Raw genomic sequence first — 21,702 nt, forward strand, 5'->3', positions numbered from 1 at the left:
AAGGATTATCGTACCAAAAACGAAAGAAATTCTTTAGTGATATAAAACACTATTTCTGGGAAGATCCACAATTGTTTAAAAGTTGTCCCGATGGAATAATACGCCGATGTGTATTCGAAGATGAAGCTAGTCAAATCTTAAACCATTATCACACAGGACCAACAGGAGGGCATTATGGGCCTCAGCTCACAGCAAAATAGGTTTACGATGCTGGATTCTATTGGCCTACAATTTTCAAAGACGCACATCTTCTTTGCAAATCCTGTGATGCTTGTCAAAGTTCCGAAAAAATAAGTCAACGTGATAAAATGCCACAAAATGTCATTCAAGTATGTGAAGTATTTTACATTTGGGGTATTGACTTTATGGGTCCATTTCCAAAATCTCTTAATAATCTCTACATTCTCGTTGCCATTGATTATGTATCTAAATGGGCGGAAGCACAAGCTCTCCCAACTAACGATGCACGAGTTGTAGTCAACTTTTTAAAACGTCTTTTTGCTAGGTTCGGAACACCGAAAGCTTTAATAAGTGATCGGGGTACTCATTTTTGTAACAATCAACTTGAGAAAATTCTCAAAAGATATGGAGTAACTCATAAAATCTCCACTGCTTATCATCCACAAACAAGTGGACAAGTTGAAAATACCAACCGAGCATTAAAACGTATTCTAGAGAAAACCATAGGATCAAATCCGAAGGAATGGTCCATGAAATTGGAGGATGCACTCTGGGCTTTTAGAACATCCTACAAAACTCCAATTGGAACCACACCTTTCAAACTAGTTTACAGAAAAGCATGTCATCTTCCAGTAGAAATTGAACACAAAGCATTTTGGGCTTTGAAGACATGTAATCTTGATTTACATGAAGCCGGACGTCTACGATTAAGTCAACTAAATGAATTAGAAGAATTAAGACATGAAGCATACGAAAATTCGTTAATCTATAAAGAAAGAACGAAGAAATGGCATGATAAAAGAATCAGAAGTTCAAAAGAATTTAAAGAAGGAGACAGAGTTCTTCTTTTCAATTCACGATTTAAGCTATTTCCTGGAAAATTGAAATCAAGATGGTCTGGACCATTTATAGTCAAAAGAGTTTTCCCATACGAAACAATAGAGTTAATAAATTCAAATGGGATTGAATTTAAAGTTAATGATCACAGAGTTAAACGTTACATACATGGTCTGATGGAAGTTAACAATGAAGTCAATCATAATTTCACCACCCAAGAAAACCTTCAAAATGAAAACATAAATATGTTATCAACAACATATGAAAAATCAAAATTGGTAAATAGGGAGGATTCAAATTGGAGTGATGAAGAAGAATTCCTATATAAACCTTCCATTCCAAGAAATGAAGAAAAAGAAGTTCAAATAGAAGTGGAAGAACCAATAAAAGAACACCCGAAAAAGGTTTACAAACCAACTCGACTTACTAAAGCAGGAGACCCGGGTGAATTTATCATTTCTTGCTTGCTTAATGATGGTGCGGTATATAATGGACTCGCAAATTTAGGAGCAAGTGCAAATATTATGCCTCTTTCCTTATACAAAAGATTAGGTATGGGTAAATTAAAACCAACCAAAATAGGTGTTCAATCATTTGACCTAACCATTAAACACCCGGTTGGAATAGCAAATAATTTACTTGTTAACGTGGGAAGTTTGACCTTTGTTGCAAACTTCATAGTGATTAATATGGAGGAAAACCATGATATTCCTCTAATTTTAGGCCGCCCATTTTTAGCAACCACCGAGGCGTTCATTGAAGTAAGAGAAGGTAGAATGACACTTAGGGATGGTGATAAATCGATCACCTTTGTGAACCGAAAGTTTAGATCTCCACCAATCAAAACTGTTAGACCAATAAAAATACATAAGTGTGAGGAAGATGAAGAAACACTTAATGATGATCCGATCACAAAGAACCCTGATGATACGAAATTAGATGAACCCGTTTTTAACAGTTCAATGAAGAAACTTTATAAACGGATTCACGATGCTAGGATATAGGGAAACTTTAAGTTATGTAACCGATTACTATCCAATTTATCACCAAAAGAAAAGGCAATGTTAGTTGAATTTGTGAAAGTTACGGAGGAAATCAACAAATGGATTGAAGCAAAAGTCAAAGATATACAAGTTGTTGATAGTCCAATTGAAAACAAAGTTAATCACAATTTCAGTACCACATCTAACTAAGTGTGGGGAGATTTGAATCTTTTAAGGATAATATGTATTTCTGTTAGAGTTAGATATTCTGTTTTCGTGTAGTTCTCAAGAATGGAATCCGATTGATCTTTCCCTAGCAGACCCTAAAGAACTAGTCTTCTCCCCCTATTCTGAATTTTTATTTTTTTTAGGTTTTACGAGATGAAGACTTCCTGTGAACTAAACCATGGTCTAATGCTACACGCTTTGATCACTAAACGTAATAATGACACCCTTCCAAGTGAATTGGTATCATTAATCAGAGGCAAATTGGACGGAGTAAGAAAAGAATCCAGGAACGAAAATAATAAGTTACATTTTGGTAAAGGAAAATCAAAATCCGCAGCTAAAAGAAGAGCACGACACCTTGAAAGATGTCATAAATGTGGAAAATGATCACACGAAGGTAAATGTTCAAATAATCAAACATATTCAAATACCGAGTTCGTTACTTTATGCAGAGAAGGACCGTTCATATGTTTCAAAGAAAAATCGTTGAATGCTCGAGGTTACGCCTATGTAGCTATGGAAAACCAATTAGTCCGACTATCTTATGAGTGGGCTAAAGCAGGTCACTGAGAATTCTATCTCACAGGTAAGTATGTACCGTTTTTTATTTTTATTTTATGGCTTTTAACCTTTTGATATTAAACGCTAAATTGTTCGCTATAAAGTATTAAATTGGTATTCAATAAAATTAGGTTTTGCGACCGAAATTATTGATATTATACAAAAATTTATTACATCACTGCGAAATTTACCGTTTATTCTTAAGGTATAAATATCTTTAATCAATCAACCCAAAATATTTCAGAAATTCATCAGGAGTAAAACTAGGTAAATAGCCGAAATTACTTTACCGAAAAGAGGGGCGTATATTTTTGATAATATTTGATTGATTAAAGTGGGATAAAAGACCAAAAAGATTTTTAATTTTATTTTTACTTTGTTTTTAAAATTAATATTAAATTATTAATGTAACTTTTTAAAATCGATATATTTAAATTTATAAATATTTGAAAAATTAATATTTTTAATATAAGTTTGTATGTATAAAAACAAAAATATAATATGAACTTGGTGTGAATTTTTAATAATATTAATATGATTTTTTAATTTTATGCATTTTAAAATTAAGTTTGGTGTGAATTTAAAAACAAAAATTTACTTTATTTCGCTAAGTTAAAAATTTGATTTCTAAAAATTCGTCGTGAGTTGAAAACTAGGTCGTTGAACCGAAATTGATCTACCCAAGGGAGGGACGAGAACTTTTATTATCATTATTTTTAATCTTATTGAATTAAAGTATGCCAAAAACATTTAAAAAACCCAAAAATCTTTACTTTTAAAATCGCGCTTAAAAATGACAAATTTTAAAATTTTATCGAGGGACGGACTAGGAAAACGATCCGAAACGCCCTCATCCTAAAAAGAAACAAAATTTTAATTTTTAATTAAATATATGTTTTATTAAGTAAGGGTTTATATAAAAAAAAAAAAAAAAACACAGACCCCATGCGATCGCATGGGGTTCCTTCACAAACCTCATGTGATCGCATGAGGCTGGATATCAGCTCAGAAACAAAAAGGCAGTGAGAGAGGTGTTCTGTCCACTCCACCACACACATATACATGAACACATACACATATTATCTCCTAAAATCACCATTTTAACACCAAAATTCACAAAATTTCTCGCTACAATCCGCTATAAACATGAATTTGATAAGAAGTTTATCAAAAAGGGTAACAATTTCATCCCTAAACCTCTTTAAATTTGATTTTAAGTGTTCTTAAGCTATATTTTACCTAAATTGATTTTGTTAATTTCTAGTGTAATTAGAGTTAAATTGTTAGTATTTTATGCATGTATAACCTAGATTGATGCTATCTAACATGATTTGAAGCCAAAAACTTCAAAAATTTTAGAAATCTAGGGTTTGTGTTCTTGAGCAATTTGGGGCTTTTTGATATAAACAGGTTATGGCCGATTTTTGTCATGAATTATTGCTAAATTAAGTAGTGTAACAAGTTTAGGTAGCTAAATGATCCAAACATTGATCCTAAACATGATTTTTGAGAATTAAAGTAGACTTTTTAGGTCCAAAATTCATGAACTTAATTAATTTGATAAAATTGCCATTTGAGACTTATTTAATTGCTAGTAATGACTATTTTGACATATTATTTGAGTTAAATGCTTATGAACTTTGTATATATTTTCATATATGCTTATTTGAAAAAGTGTAGAATTGTTGAAATTTTGAAAATGTGTATAAGTTTAATTTTGATTTAACATGTTATTGTAATTGTGTTAATTTGTTATTTTGCTAACACTAATGCATATTTGGATGCACAAATTTTGTGTTTAATATGTTTTGCAGAGATTTACAGATGCTGATGGTGCAACCTCATCATCCAGGCAACCTGCTCCAGAACCTGAACCAGAAATGCAATATGAACCTGAACCGGAGCAACAACAGGAACCACAACAACAACCTGATCAACACATACCTTATTATGATCCGCTACAATTTGTTGATGCCTTCATAGTATTTCCGATACATCCACCAGTAGAATACCCAATGATTCCTGAACACACGTTGCATCCTAATCTGAGATTCGATAGAAGCTGGAGGGATTACCCGGCATATCAAAGTAATAAATTCAAACTAATACCGAAAAATGTAGAAGTGCCAAGAGTAATCGATTGGGATCCTTTGGAAAGGGTCCAACTAGCTAACTCAGTTAGGGAGCATCTAATTCAAAGGTATGGCAGTTCTTCTTTTATCGATTGGGAACTTCTATTCACCATTCGTAGGCCTGTATATAAGGAATGGTGTGTTGAGCTGATGAGTACTATAGCGTTAAATGTTGATGTAGATAGATTAGATGATAGAAGTTTTCTTAGGTTTATACTTGGCCGTAGGATGTACAGGATGTCCATGCTGGACATGGCCAGGGCATTACAGATTTACACTCCTAGTGAATTGCTACTACCCGATTATATGAATTTGATTTATCGTGGTGAAAGGGTAGATAGGAATTTTGACGCGAACGCCGTTTGGAGGCGTATGTCAAACTATAATGTTTTTACACTGGGAGGAAAACACTCCTACTTACATATTAACAAAGTCGAGCTTCATATAATTCATAGATTTCTGGCTAACTCGATTACACAGAGAGGTCACAACAAGGAGAAAATGACCTTACATGATTTATTTTACCTAAAGTGTATTCGAGACCCAAGAATCTTTGTTAATATCCCTTACTGTGTTGGTTTTTATTTGTCTAAGATGGTGGAAGGAATACAGGAATGGGGGATTATAGGAGGATGTATTTTTGTTACTTTCATTGGAGAGTATTTGGGTGTAGATAGGAACCAAGGGGGTCCACTTTTGGAATGTAGGGAACAGGTTGAGCCTTTAGGATTGAAGGTCTACCAGGGTGCTAAGGTATTAAAGAGCAGACGCAACCAGCCAGTACCCTATGAAGGTAGTCATCCTCAGGTAGAGAGAGTTTCAGATGAGGAAATGGAGGAAGCGGATGACATTAGGGATGTCATTAGGGAGGCTATGACTGACGTCTACCAGCGTGGAGATGAGGTAGATATGACAAACGGGGAGAGATTTTGTCGAATGGAGTAGTGGCAAGCCCGGAATGATTACGAGCATTCTAGGTAACGACAGCATGATAGATGGGACTATCATCAGCGACAGATTATGAGCCAGCTGTCACCTCAGGATCACTACGTTCCGACCCGACCCGCTTACTATCCTCCACACCAGCCCGAGATGAGACCACCATATACTCTCTACGACCCTAACCAGGCCTACCAGTACACCTATCACCAACCATGGAACCCGAACGATGACATGAACTGGAACCCCTATCCAGATTGATCTAGTTCCGTTGATGATTTCTATGATTTTCATCTTTTTATGATTTTTATTTATGTTTAAACATATGATATTGTGATACATTAATGTATTGTTTAATATTTTTATTATTTGGTACTAATATTTCATATTTGATTTGAAAGTGGGATTTTAAGTCCCATTTCAAATTACCATGCATGTTTATATTTGTATGTATGTATATTGTCAATTGTACACAATAGGGTAAAACAACGCATTTTCAAAGACTGGCATTAAGTTCAGCAAAAGCTACTAATTTTGATGACAAAACGAAAAACAAATGTGATGTAACAACAAGACGGAATGAACAAATGATGTGCACCATTTATCATTCAACAAACAAACGCCAATATGTTTGAAAACTTTGGTAAAATTTAATCATTTTTCTACGCTAATCACCCTCAATAATTTAAATTGTTACTGATTTCTTGCAAATGAGGGCATTGCAAGATCTTAAGTGTGGGAAGGGGTTAAATTTCTTACAAATGGTTACCATTAAAAATACTAGTAACGCAGTAGTTGTATTATAATCTAGTGCTCTCTGATAATAAAGAACAGCCCTAGTCTTATATACTGACTACCCAATTCTAGTAAAAATTTTCAAAATTTTCAAATAAATGAATTCAAAATCATGTTTATACATATTTATGAACGATAAAACTAGGTGTTAACACTGAAATTATTGTTACCTCGGAAAGGACATAAATTGAGAAACAAACCAAAATGTTAGAATTCATTTAAAATGGAATAGAGGACAATAAAAAGGCAAAGAAAGGAAAATAAAAGCCAAGTGTGGGAAAAATTTACCAAGTTATTTTGAACATATATCACATATTTTTGTACAAATAACTGAAGATGCTTTTGCTTTAGACTAAACTAATCGGTTTTACCCGAAAAACTGTAATATATTTGAAAGAAAGATGGATCTACACGATGTATCAATTCCATCATTAAAAGGAAGTAAAGTCTTCCGAAAAAGATACTCGCTTCTTGATTTAGGTCAGGAAGTTGTCGTCCAGACCAGTTGTAGAGTCTACGAAAAACCTTGAAAAGTTTTCTCGAAAATCAGCTGGAAATCCACGGACCTCAGCATCAAACAGGGTCGCCAAGTGGTCAGACTTATCCTAACCATGAGACGATCTGTCTCGTAAAATGGGGAGGACGCCGTGCAAATTAGCTTGATAAGACTAATGAATCAGACCCCCAGAAAAGGATAATCTCCTTAAAGATTAAAAATAAGCTTTTAAGCCTGATATTACTCAATCCTAGAGATTGATCTTAAAGATTGAGAATTACAAACTCATGGAATTCGATGATATCTAAAATCGAGCTTGAATGAGAAAATATTTTGATCAAATTAAAACCGATTTGTTTTCTGAAAACCCATTTTCAATGCGTTCATTACCATTGAACGTAAAAACCTAGGAATTCACCTGGAATTCATTAGGTCACCTGAACCAAATCGGGTGTCAACCGTAAGAACGGTAGTTACATAGCATGGTCAAAGACAGGACCTTGTGCCAGACCGAAAAACTATAGGGTGAGCTTTACTATTGCTCCTACAAAGGATAGTAATTGCATCCGACACGTTATAGACCATTATTAAAAGCATGTCAGGGGACATTGTCTTAACAGTTGCTTGTTCAACGCTTTCCTTTACAACCGTACGGTAGTTTACCGAAAGGTAATATACGGAGTAAGTATACTGGACGTGTTGCTTTCCTAATACAAGGTTAGCAAGTGGGTGACACAAAACCATAAGTTTTGAGCTAAAATTTTCAAATCTGAAACCCACCAAACCCACAAAAATATTTTGCAACACCGGTGAAGGGTTATTTCGGAAAACCTGTCTAGGGTAAAATCTAGCTTGAATTTTTAAAAGATCAAATGTTTTCATAAAGATCCAATTTCCTTAAGGATCTAAATTTTTATAGTCATGTGGGACTGTAAACCACATCGTTACTACCATTGTTCATACCGCCGTATAGAAATCACTGATTTACAAAGTGTGAAGAATAAAGAAGTGATTCTAGTATTCTTATTTCAAGACTATATTGCTTGAGGACAAGCAACGCTCAAGTGCGGGAATATTTGATAATGCTAAAAATGAACATATATTTCATAGTATTATCCCTCAAGAAAGACAAGCTTTTAGTTGCAATTGTTCTATTTACAAGTGATATTTGTTTAAATAATAAAAGGTGAAGACAAAAGACAGATTCGACGAATTGAAGACGCAAACGACCAAAAAGCTCAAAAGTACAAAGTACAATCAAAGTGGTTCAAATTATTGATGGCAAGCGTCTCAAAATTACAAGAGTACAAGACGCGAAATGCAAAGTACAAGATATTAAATTATACGCAAGGACGTTCGAAAATCCGGAACCGGGACCAAAATCAACTCACAACGCTCGACGCAACGGACTAAAAATTATGAGTCAACTATGCACATGAATATAATATAATATATAATTAATTCTTAAAATTAATATATATATTATATTATATATTATAAACGTCGGCAAAGAAAGAAACAAACTCTTGTGAGCTGGAAAAAGTGGCCATGCGATCGCATGGCCTGGAAGTACATTTTCCATGCGATCGCATGGCAGTAGGTGACAGGCCACATCTATAAATTTCGCAGTTTTTGAGCAAATATATCCATCTTTTTCTTTCCTTTCTCTCATACGTATATATATATATATATATATATATATATATATATATATATATATATATATATATATATATATATATATATATATATATATATATATATATATATATATATATATATATATATTAATTATAATTTTAATTTTAATTTTAATTCTAATAATAAGTGTATGTTAGCGAATGTTGCAAGGGTATAAGTCGAAATTCTGTCCGTGTAACGCTACGCTATTTTTAATCACTGTAAGTTATGGTTAATGTTATTTTTAAATTAATGTCTCGTAGCTAAGTTATTATTATGCTTATTTAATGCCGAAGTAATCGTGATGTTGGGCTAAATATTAAAATTGGGTAATTGGGCTTTGGACCATAATTGGGGTTTGGATAAAAGAACGACACTTGTGGAAATTAGACTATGGGCTATTAATGGGTTTTATATTAACTAAATGATACCTCGTTGATTTAATATATAGACTTATAATTTGACGTATTTATGTATAACCACATACGCTTGACTGGGCACGGTGGGCGGGATATCTATAAATACCAATAATTGTTCATTTTACCGGATACGGAAATGGATTAATAGTTAATAGACTTGTTGAAACAGGGGTGGATTACATTCAAGGGTAATTGGTGTAATTGTTAACAAAGTAGTAAAACCTTGGACTACACGCAGTCGATAACCTGGTGTATTCATTAAACAAAGTATTAAGACCTTGTTATAATTCGAATCCCCAATTAGTTGGAATATTTGACTTCTGGAATAAGAATAATTTGACGAAGACTTTCGCACTTTATGATTATGATTGATGGACTATTATGGACAAATCCGTATGGACATATCGAATAATCCAGGACAAAGGACAATTAACCCATGGGAATAAACTAAAAACAACACGTCAAACATCATGATTACGGAAGTTTAAATAAGCATAATTCCTTTATTTCATATTTAATTTCCTTTATTTCATATTTAATTGCAGTTTTAATTATCGCACTTTTATTTATTGTCATTATATTTAATTGCACTTTTAATTATCGTACTCATTAATTGTCGTACTTTTTATTTATCGCATTTTTATTTATCGCAATTTCATTATTGTTATTTACTTTACGCTTTAAATTAAGTTATATTTATTTTTAATATTTTACATTAGGTTTTAACTGCGACTAAAAGTTTTAAAATCGACAAACCGGTCATTAAACGATAAAAACCCCCCCTTTTATAATAATAATACTACTTATATATATTTTTGTATTTTTACAATTATAAGTAAAAAAATATATAGCGTTAAACTTGGCTAAGTCTCCCTGTGGAACGAACCGGACTTACTAAAAACTACACTACTGTACGATTAGGTACACTGCCTATAAGTGTTGTAGCAAGGTTTAGGTATATCCACTCTATAAATAAATAAATCACTTGTGTAAAATTGTATCGTATTTAATAGTATTTTGTAGCAAATATATAACTATTTTATACACCACCTCACACACATCATGCATCAATCTCTTCTTCCGTAGATGAAGTGCGGTTGGTTCATCCTCTCGATTGAGGTGTTTTTAAAAATCATGAAAGGTTTGAACGCAGATTGTAATCATCAAGATACAATGAGGTTTAGGATGAAATCAAGTGGCAAACTTTAAGAATTGTTTAGTTTCATATGTTATAATCAATATTTTAATTAATTTTTAATTGTCCAATGTTATTAGTCCACAGTCGATAGTCCACAGTTAATAGTCCAGTAATTCATATATAGTTAAATATATAATATTCGAATTAATTAATACGTATAGTGACCCGTATTCGTCTCAGACTCGATCACAACTCAAAGTATATATATTATTATAAAATTAACCTCAACCTTGTATAGTGAACTCTAACATTACAGCATATAGAGTGTCTATGGTGATTCCAAATAATATATATAGATGCGTCGATATGATATGTCAAAACCTTGTATACATGTACCGATATTTAAAGTGCGTAAAATAAATAACAGAAATTAAATGACGATAAATTAAATGCGTAAAGTAAATAACAGAAATTAAATGACGATAAATAAAATTGCGATAATTAAATTGCGATAAATAAACTGCGATAAATAAATGTAATCAGTTAGCTAGGAACAGTTAGCTGGAAACAGTTAGCGTGGATTCTTAACAAAAAAAATTTCATAGTTGATTTGTTTGTTTCTAACAATTTTATTTTGTCCCATGTTTTCTTCATTATGCCACTTGTTGAATTCTGATAGGTCAAAATTCAAATATGAAATTGAATGAAAATGGTTATTCTACGGTGAACGGATTCGTATCTCTGTAGATGTAAGTAGGATAGTAAATGAATGTTGAATCAGATTTGAAGAATGTACAGTGTAACTTATTAATGTGAGATCTAAATATTTCTCGGGTATTACCTACCCGTTAAAATATTCTCATAATTAACAGTTTGTACAAAAGAATTTTTAATTACAATCTTTATGAAAACATATATACATATATATTTTTTTCAGATGTAATCATGGATTTAATGAGTTAATATGATATTAATCTCATTTGCTTTTCGATTTGAGCTAGAATAAATAATCTTTAAAACTTTAGAGATTACATAATCGCCATGTCGAACGAAGATAAATGATGTAGAACATCATGTAGAATGATGATTCTGCTCGAGGTACAGATTGTGATGTTGAAGCGTGTGTTGTTGATGGTACTGGTATTGATGTTGGTGGTACTGTTGGTGCCGTTAATGTTACTGAAGCTGGTATGTTTTGCACCATATTTTTCAAATTGATTACTCGAGCGTGAAGTTCATTGACTTCTTCCATTATTCCGGGATGATTGTCGGTTCGGACGAGCGGATGAATGAGGTTTAGAATCTGAGATAGTATATAATTGTGACGTGATACTCTGAAAATGAGAGAGAAAATGGTGTCTCGAACAGGTTCGCCGATAAACGCTTCAGGTTCATTGTCAAGAGGTGAATTCGGTTGGTGACAGGGATCGCCTTCTTCGCGTCTCCATTGATTAAGTCGACTACGAACCCATCAGATGAATTGGGGATGGCCGATTGATTGATTCATTCTGGTGACACCCTTTTGGAGCTTAGGTGAATATCCATGTCAGAATAGCTGTCGGAATAACTATCGAAATAGCTATCGAAATCTGAGGGACTCGAACTGGTTGAGGGATTCATCTCGTTCGATCTGATGAAGGATTTTTGATAAGAAATAGATTATAGGATGTAGATTAGTACTCTGCAATACATAATTTACATATGCATATATAATACGAAAATCCCATAAGTTACGAAGGAATCTACGGAAGCTGTCAGACAAAGGTAACAATAACAGATACGTTAAGATATGAATTTATCTATACACTGTCTATGTAATAGAGGCAGTAAGACATGTCTAGACTAAGAATAATGAGCAGGTAATTTCCTAAGGATGATAAGCAGATGATTTCTGACAAAAAGATAAGCAAAACTTTTGACATGCAGACATGGTCGAAGTCCAGACTCACTAATGCATCCTAACAACTATCAATTAGACACACTAATGCAAGACCTGGTTTGCTAAGACCACCGCTCTGATACCAACTGTAGAGACCCGTCCTAATCCATCTGAACGAAGTCCATATCGATTATAAACGATTCACAATAGTTGATTACATCGCGAGGTACTTGACCTCTATATGATACATTTTACAAACATTGCATTCATTTTTAAAAGACAAACTTTTATTACATCGAAAGTTGACGACATGCATACCATTTCATAATATATCAAACTATAATCGATTTAACAATAATCTTTATGAACTCGATGACTCAAATGCAACGTCTTTTGAAATATGTCATGAATGACTCCAAGTAATATCTCTAATATGAGCAAATGCAGAGCGGAAGATTTCTTTCATACCTGACAATAAACATGCTTTGAAGTGTCAACCAAAAGGTTGGTGAGTTCATTAGTTTAACATAAATAATCATTTCCATCATTTTAATAGACCACAAGATTTTCGTTTCTCATAAATATACATCCCATGCATAGAGACAAAAATATCATTCATATGGATTGAACACCTGGTAACCGACATTAACAATATGCATATAAGAATATCCCCTATCATTCCGGGAAATCCTTCGGACATGATAAAACAAATTCGAAGTACTAAAGCATCCGGTACTTTAGATGGGGTTCGTTAGGCCCAATTGATTTATAAAACATTTTATAAAATTATTCTACATTGAGGTGTAACAAAAATATTTAAAGATACAACTCAGATTATAATTTGTAATTCGTAATCCATCTTAAACAGCATATAATAATCCATGCTAAACAGCATATAATAATCAATAGTTCTATTCCACAACCTGAGGTGTAACCAAAAATGTTTGTTGATACAACTCAACATAGAATTTATTTTTGACATAACTATTTTGTAAATCAAAAAGTTCATTTATTTATCCTAAAAACATTTAAAGAGTTTTAAAAATGGGATCAAATGAAACTCACGCAAAATCAGTTTTAGTATTTGTATTCATTTCATAAAACAGTTATAAACAGCGCATGTATTTTCAGCCCAAAAATGTAAATTGCAAAGCAATTAAAAAGGGAGCAAATGAAACTCACCTAATGTATTTTGTAGTAAAATACATAGAACGACATTGAACAAGTATAGGGTTGGCCTTGGATTCACGAACCTATATCATGTATATATATTAACACACATAATTATAATCGAATAAATTTATATATATCAGAATTTATTAGTTATATCATTTTTATATTAATAACCTATATGTTTCATATATTTAGTTTATATATTTTAAATAAATAAAAATATTAATTTTGTTATGTTATATGTATTTAATACATTTATATATATATATATATAAATGTATACATTTCTTTTGTTTGTTAAAATTATATTAATACCAAAATAATATTAGAAATGATAAAAAATAATAATAATGATAATAGAGTTAAAAATGATACTTTTAATATTAATGATAAGATGATAACTTTAATAAAAATAATACTTTTAATAAAAAAATAATTTTAATAATAACGTATACTAATAATAATATTTCTAACAATAATGATTTTACTAATAATAATAATGATACTATTATTCATATTAATAACTATAATGATAATAATACTACTAATAATAATACTAATACTTATGATAATAATAATAATAATAATAATAACAATAATCTTGATAATCCTATTAATACTAATGGTAGTAATAATAATAATCAAAATTTTAATATTTGGTGTTAGTTTAATAATAATAATAAAAATAATAATAATACTATTAATCATAATATCAATAATAATAATAATAATAATAATCATATTAATAAAAGTAATAATATTAATAATAATAATAAAAGGTTACAACCTTTGAAGAAAGGGGCTTTAAAAATAATACGCCACTGCCCGGGCTCGAACCAGCGACCTTTCCCTAACACAACAACACTCCAAACCATCACTCTACTTATGCTTTTCTGTTATTATTCATATTTTTAATATATTTAACTCGTATTTTCTGTTTTCACTTTCTTCCACAAACCACTCGACTTCCATTCTCATCTTCATCATCATTAATATATTACCTCACCATCATCATATCAACATCATCATCTTCAATTATCCTATACCGAATTAACACCCATGAATTTAATCATCCTTGTTCCCACCATCTTTTTAATCATAATACACCCATATCATCATTATTTTAGTCATCATCTTAATCTCGCCATCTCCGTTTATCACCACCATTCTTCATTATTATAATTGTCATCGTAAAAAAAAATTAATAACAAGCAGCAGTAGCAAGTCGGCAGGTAACTAAACTTAACCCATGTGGATGTTTGGGCTTCGGCTCAAGTTATATTAAAAGCCCAATTCGATTTCAAAAAAGATTTGATTTATAAATGGCCTGCTAGAAAATAATAGCCCAACGATTTATTATCCAGACATGTGAATTGAATCAATCGACAAGAATTAAATGGTGGGGTTCGGTTTCACAGGATCATAAAGTAACACCAACATCACTCATTATCCATAATCATCCTCTCTTCTTTTATCATATTTGCTGTAATTTAAATCATCAACAACATCTTGCTTCGTCTCATCTCTTTCATTACGTTATCATAATTCGTTCATCATCGTCTCCCTTGTGTATTAGAATAGTGAATATAGCAGCAGATTTTTGTGGTTTTCTTGTGCGTTTTATAGCAACAAACAAAGAGTAGCAAGAGTACACCATAACAGCAGTACACGAATATCATTTGCAGGTTGTTTTCGTGGTGATTGATTTTGATCCAGGTTGATTTAATGGTGGTTTCAAGTCTGACAAATAGGATACATTAGCGTATTATCAGAGGTTAATAATGGTGATGCTTCATGGTGGTGATGGTTGATCGAAGAAGATGGAAATGAGTGGGTTTCAAGTGGTGTTCGACTTTACTTAGAAACAGAAAGTAACACGAACTATAAAGGTGATGGTTTGATTAAAACCGAAAAGTGAAAGATTGAAACGCGAAGGTGATCAAGGTTGTAGGGTGGTGATGGGTTTAGTTTTGGTGATTTCGTGATCGAAAACAGTAGCACAACTTGTAGTAGCAATGATCTTAAGGGTTCATGGTTGTGTGGTGGTTTACGTGATGAAGCTTGATGGTGATTTTATGTGAACAACAGCAACAAAAGTAGGGGAATAATAAGCATCACAGCAGCTGTGCATGAACCATGTAGTGTATTCAATTTTGTTTATTATTCAAATAACAAGGACAAACGTAAACAAATTCTCTGATGATGTGTGTGGTTATGGTAGACGGTGGAAGAAAATGGTGGTTGGAGATCATCAATGATGTGATGATGGAGAAGAAATAATGAATTTGTGTATGTATGTGTTTTTCTATATAACACACTCACACCTATATATATATATATATATATATATATATATATATATATATATATATATATATATATATATATATATATATATATATATATATATATATATATATATATATATATATATATATATATATATATATATATATATATATATATATATATATATATATATATAATAGAGATATAGATATTAAGAATAAGTAAGTGGTAGTGGGCTAAAAGATGGCAAGTTATGGTTGAATACTTAAACGAAATCAGAATGAGATTAAAGATGTCTTGGTGTGGAGCCCTTTTCAATAAAACTAAACACACATATATACATTTATAGCTGGAGATGAGATGGCATGGATTGAGATAGATACATAAAACCAAACTAGAAATATATAGATATCTGTATCTGTGATACATTACAATATAATATTAAAATATCAAAAAATTTCTTCATATGAAAAGTTAAGAGAAAATAGTGAGCAGCCACACTCGTTGGATCCTTATACCGACAGTTTTCACGGACTATTATTTCGTACTCCGTTGTTAAATCAGTGGCGGATAAAAAGTACTGAGAAAAATTCCAAAATTTTAAATTAAGTATCTTTATTTATTTAGGTCATTAAGGTATAAAATTTGATCGTTAACTATTAAATAAATATTACATTAATATTCACTCCCAACCCCTAAGTAAAATATAAAAAGTTTTAAACTTTATCAAATAACTTCTAAATGTATTATTAATTAGCCTATAATTTATAAAACTCCTTTTTGGATCACCGTTTATTTTAAAATCACATAAGTTCCTTTTTAACTCGTTTACTATTAATTGTATGAAAATTGAGTGTTACCTTCGTTTACTAAATAGATTCGAAATCACAAAATATATATTTAACATAATTTATTTATATATATAGATATGTTTTAAATAATAGCTATCATAATATCATATTTTTATTTTATTTTACATAATTAATTTTAATAACAACCACATATAATATTTAATATTATATCTCCAATTATATTTCAAATAAAAATATATATGTATCTATTTACAATTAGTCGTTCGTGAATCGTCGAGAACAGTTGAAGGTCAATTGAATATATGAACATCGTTCCAAAATTTTCTAGACTCAACATTACATACTTTGCTTATCGTATCGAAAACATATAAAGATTAAGTTTAAATTTAGTCGAAAATTCCCAGGTCATCACAATGATGACCTCGGTCAAATTTCGGGGACGAAATTTATTTAACGGGTAGGTACTGTGACGACCCGAAAATTTCCGACCAAATTTAAACTTAATCTTTATATGGTTTCGACACGATAAGCAAAGTCACTTTAATTGAATCTCAAAATTTTCGAACTATTTCATGAAATCATTTAACCTTGACCATTCCAGACGATTCACGAACAATTGTTTGTATATATATATATATATATATATAGAAATAAGTATATATATATATATATATATATATATATATATATAATATATATATGATAATTTGAAATAATATATATATATATATATATATATAATAATTTGAAATAATATATGATTAACTGTAAGAGCTAAATTGTAAAATAATAAACGATATAATAATTAAGTTGTTATTAATCTATAAATATAACATATGATTTCTGTATATATTTATTATTAGGTGCTTATGATAATATAAAAGGTATAAGTATTCAATTTTATATATTACATAATAATTATTAAACTATTACATAATTAATGAATTGTAATATTAATATATGAAATTATAATTCAAAATATGGTTATGATATTATTATTAATACTTCCATTAAAATAAATATTAAGATTTATATTGATATCAGCAATTTTAATATTATTAAAATTATAATATATTGACATAAAAAGTTGTTACATGTAATTGCTTACGTTATTATTTGTATTATTATGATTATTATTATCATTATTGTTGATTAACAATATTCTCATATCATTATTATTATTTTTAACAATATTATTATTATTAATATTATTATTATTTTTATGGTTATTACTAGTAGAAAATAATACAATGTATTATTATTATCAATAACATAATTATTATCATTCTTATATTTTTTAGTCTCATTATTGTTTATTATTATTAATTATTATTATTATTAATTGTATATATATATTTAATAATAATAATTTAATTATATAAAGTATATATAATTGAGGAATTGGTACGAATTCCCTGTGAGTTCACGATCAATCTATATCTAAATTTATTTGCTGTCTCCTAATTCGTGAAACATAAGAATCAATCGTACAAATCATCTTCACTAGGAACAAAACCCGTTAGCAATCTCAATCAACTTTTAATTTTTTTTATTATTTACTTCTGCTCCTGATTTGATTCTGTCGACTACTCTATGATTCAAGACAACCTTGAATCAATTATATAAGTTATATTAATCCTTCAATTACTTACATAATTTCCATAATCACTGCAAATCGAATTTTAAAACAAAATCTTCAGAAAACTGAAACTGCACCTCTGTTCTTGACTTCTTTTATCAATAGCTCGATTACGAATCAAAATACAAAATCTATTAATGTAGTTTTTATCAGAAATCCTTCACTCAAACTTTATGTAAAGTCTTAATTTTCAATTTTACGAATTGAGTTTTAATTTCAGAGTCAAAGTTTTTGAAAAATAAAGTCAAACGTTGTTCATTGATTAAATTCAAGTTATATGATGTGATTCAAGTTCAATTAGTGATTTTAGAAGTTTCTAGGAGTGTTTTTAAATACTTTTCGTGTTATAATTTTTGTCTAAAACTGTCCTAAATCCAAAAATGGAATTTGAGTTGTTTATGTTCTTCGTGAGTATACAGCAGGTCTATATATATATATATATTTTTTTGGTTCATTTTGTTTAAATTGCACCAAATAACCGTTACAGATAGTTTTCAATAAAATCTCAAGGAGTAAATAAAATCTTAATTCATTATTTTCTTTATGTTTTTGGGTTCCCTGGTGGATCACGGTTGTGAAAAAGGAAGATGAAAATGGGAGACAAATAATACGGGTTATATTTAATTTAGGATAATATAATTTCAGAAAAATAAAGATGGAGGAATGGATAAGAGGGGATGTTAGGTTAGCGGGAGGTCTCGGGTTCGAGACCTGGCTGAGGCATTTCTTTTTATTCCGAATATTGGAGGTAGTTTTCAATTTATTTTTATTACTATTATTATTATTATTATTATTATTATTATTATTATTATTATTATTATTATTATTATTATTATTATTATTATTATTATTATTATTATTATTATTATTATTATTATTATTATTATTATTATTATTGTTATTATACACTTATCATTATGGTTTTTATTATTATTATCATTAAGCATTAGAATTAATATTATTATTATTAAGTATTATGAATATTAATCATTAATATTATTATTACTAATATAAGTATTATGATACAAATTTTCATTTATTATGATTATAAATACAAGTACGAATATTATTATTATTATTATCATTAATAGTCATATTATTATTATTATGATTAGGATTATTATTATTATTATTATTATTATTATTATTATTATTATTATTATTATTATTATTATTATTATTATTATTATTATTATTATTATTATTATTATTATTATTATTATTATTATTATTATGAAAATAATACGAGTTATCATTATTTTCATTAATATTAGTATTAGTATCACTTGTGTAACTATTAGAATTATTATTATTATTATTAAACAAAAATATCATTATTAACAATATCATTATTATTGTTAATCTTACCATTTTTAATAGAGTTATTATTATTAGTAAATCATTAATATCAAAACTATCATCTTTAAACAAATAAATAGTTTATACATAAAACATACTTATTACATATACTACAAATATATATTAATATTGCATATAACTATATATAAAACATATTAACATTACTTATATAAAAATTTATATATACCACAAATTAGGTATTTTTAATATAATACTAAATACATATAGATATTAATATAACTATATTAATCACTTTATATACATATACAAAATAAATATATATATAACATATAATTTAAGATATAAAATAAAGTATATGTTTTTAAATGGAATCTAGTATAAATCTTATATAACTATAAAATATATATTAATAATATATATTAATAAACCAAATTATGAGATTTTTATTATATGTTTTAATAGAAATACAATTGATATAGGTTCGTGAATCCGAGGCCAACCCTACACTTGTTCAATGTCGTCATATGTATTTTTACTACAAAATACAGTATAGTGAGTTTCATTTGCTCCCTTTTTAAATGCTTTTGCAATATATATATTTTTGGGACTGAGAATACATGCGCTGCTTTTATAAATATTTTACGAAATAGACACAAGTAATCGAAACTACATTCTATGGTTGAATTGTTATACCGGATATCGCCCTTGTTGAACTTGGTAGCCTAAGAATTGGTGCTTATTATAATTGCCACCAATTGATGCGAATCCTAAAGATAGATCTATGGGCTTTGACACGCCCCAGTCAGAGAATTTGAACTGCTTTAGTACTTCGATGTTTATTTGTTTGGGGATATTCTAGATGCATTTTATTAATGTCGGTTACCAAGTGTTCAATCCATATGAATGAATTTTAAACACTTGCGAGTGTATGATTATTGAATAAATGAAATCTTGTGGTCTATTAAAATAATGGAAATGATTGATTATGATAAACTAATGAACTCACAAACCTTTTGGTTGACACTTGAAAGCTTGTTTATTCTCCGGTTTAAAAGAAATCTTCCGCTGTGCATTTACTCATTTTAGAGATATTACTGGGAGTCATTCATGGCATATTTCAAAAGATGTTGCATTCGAGTCGTTGAGTTCAACATGATTATTATTAAGTCATTTATAGTTTGGATATATTATGAAATGGTATGCATGCCTGTCAACTTTCGATGAAATGAAAGTTTGTATTTTAAAAACGAATGCAATGTTTGTAAAATGTATCATTTAGAGGTCAAATACCTCGCAATGAAATCATATGTTATTGTATTCGTCGTTATGGATTATGACGGGCCATCTCATTACCCACACTTAATCTTTTGAATAAGGAAAGAGGCATAAGATTTGCACTTGCCCCTAAATCTGTGAGCCCATTATACATAGCACCATCATTAAGCAAGCAAGAAATGATAAATTCACCTGGTCTCCCACTTTAGTAAGTGTAGTTGGTTTGTTAACCTTTTCTGGGTGCTCTTTTCTTAGTTCTTTCATTTCAACTTGAACTTCTTGTTCATATTTTTCTTCGTTTCTTGGAATGGGAGTTTTATATAGAAATTCTTCTTCATCACTCCAATTTGAAACCTCCCCGTCTTCCAATTTTAGTTTTTCACATCTTGTTGAAAACATATTTTTGTTTTCATTCTGAGGGTTTTCTTTGGTGGTGAAATTATGATTAACTTCATTGTCAACTTCCATTGGACCATGTATGTAATGTTTAACTCTGTAACCATTAACTTTAAATTCAATTCCATTTGAATTTATTAACTCTATTATTCCGTATGAGAAAACTTTTTTGACTATGAATGGTCCAGACCTTCTTGATTTCAGCTTTTCAGGAAATAGCTTGAATCTTGAATTGAAAAGAAGGACTCTGTCTCCTTCCTTGAATTCTTTTGAACTTCTGATTCTTTTATCATACCATTTCTTTGTTCTTTCCTTATAGATTAACGAATTTTCATATGCATCATGTCTTAATTCTTCTAATTCGTTTAGTTGACTTAACCGTAGACAACCGGCTTCATGCAAATCTAGATTACATGTCTTCAAAGCCCAAAATGCTTTGTGCTCAATTTCTACTGGAAGGTGACATGCTTTTCCGTAAACGAGTTTAAAAGGTGTGGTACTAATTGGAGTTTTGTAGGCTTTTCTAAAAGC

This window comes from Rutidosis leptorrhynchoides, chromosome 2 (genome assembly GCF_046630445.1).
Source record: "Rutidosis leptorrhynchoides isolate AG116_Rl617_1_P2 chromosome 2, CSIRO_AGI_Rlap_v1, whole genome shotgun sequence".
In the NCBI taxonomy this organism is placed as follows: Eukaryota; Viridiplantae; Streptophyta; class Magnoliopsida; order Asterales; family Asteraceae; genus Rutidosis; species Rutidosis leptorrhynchoides.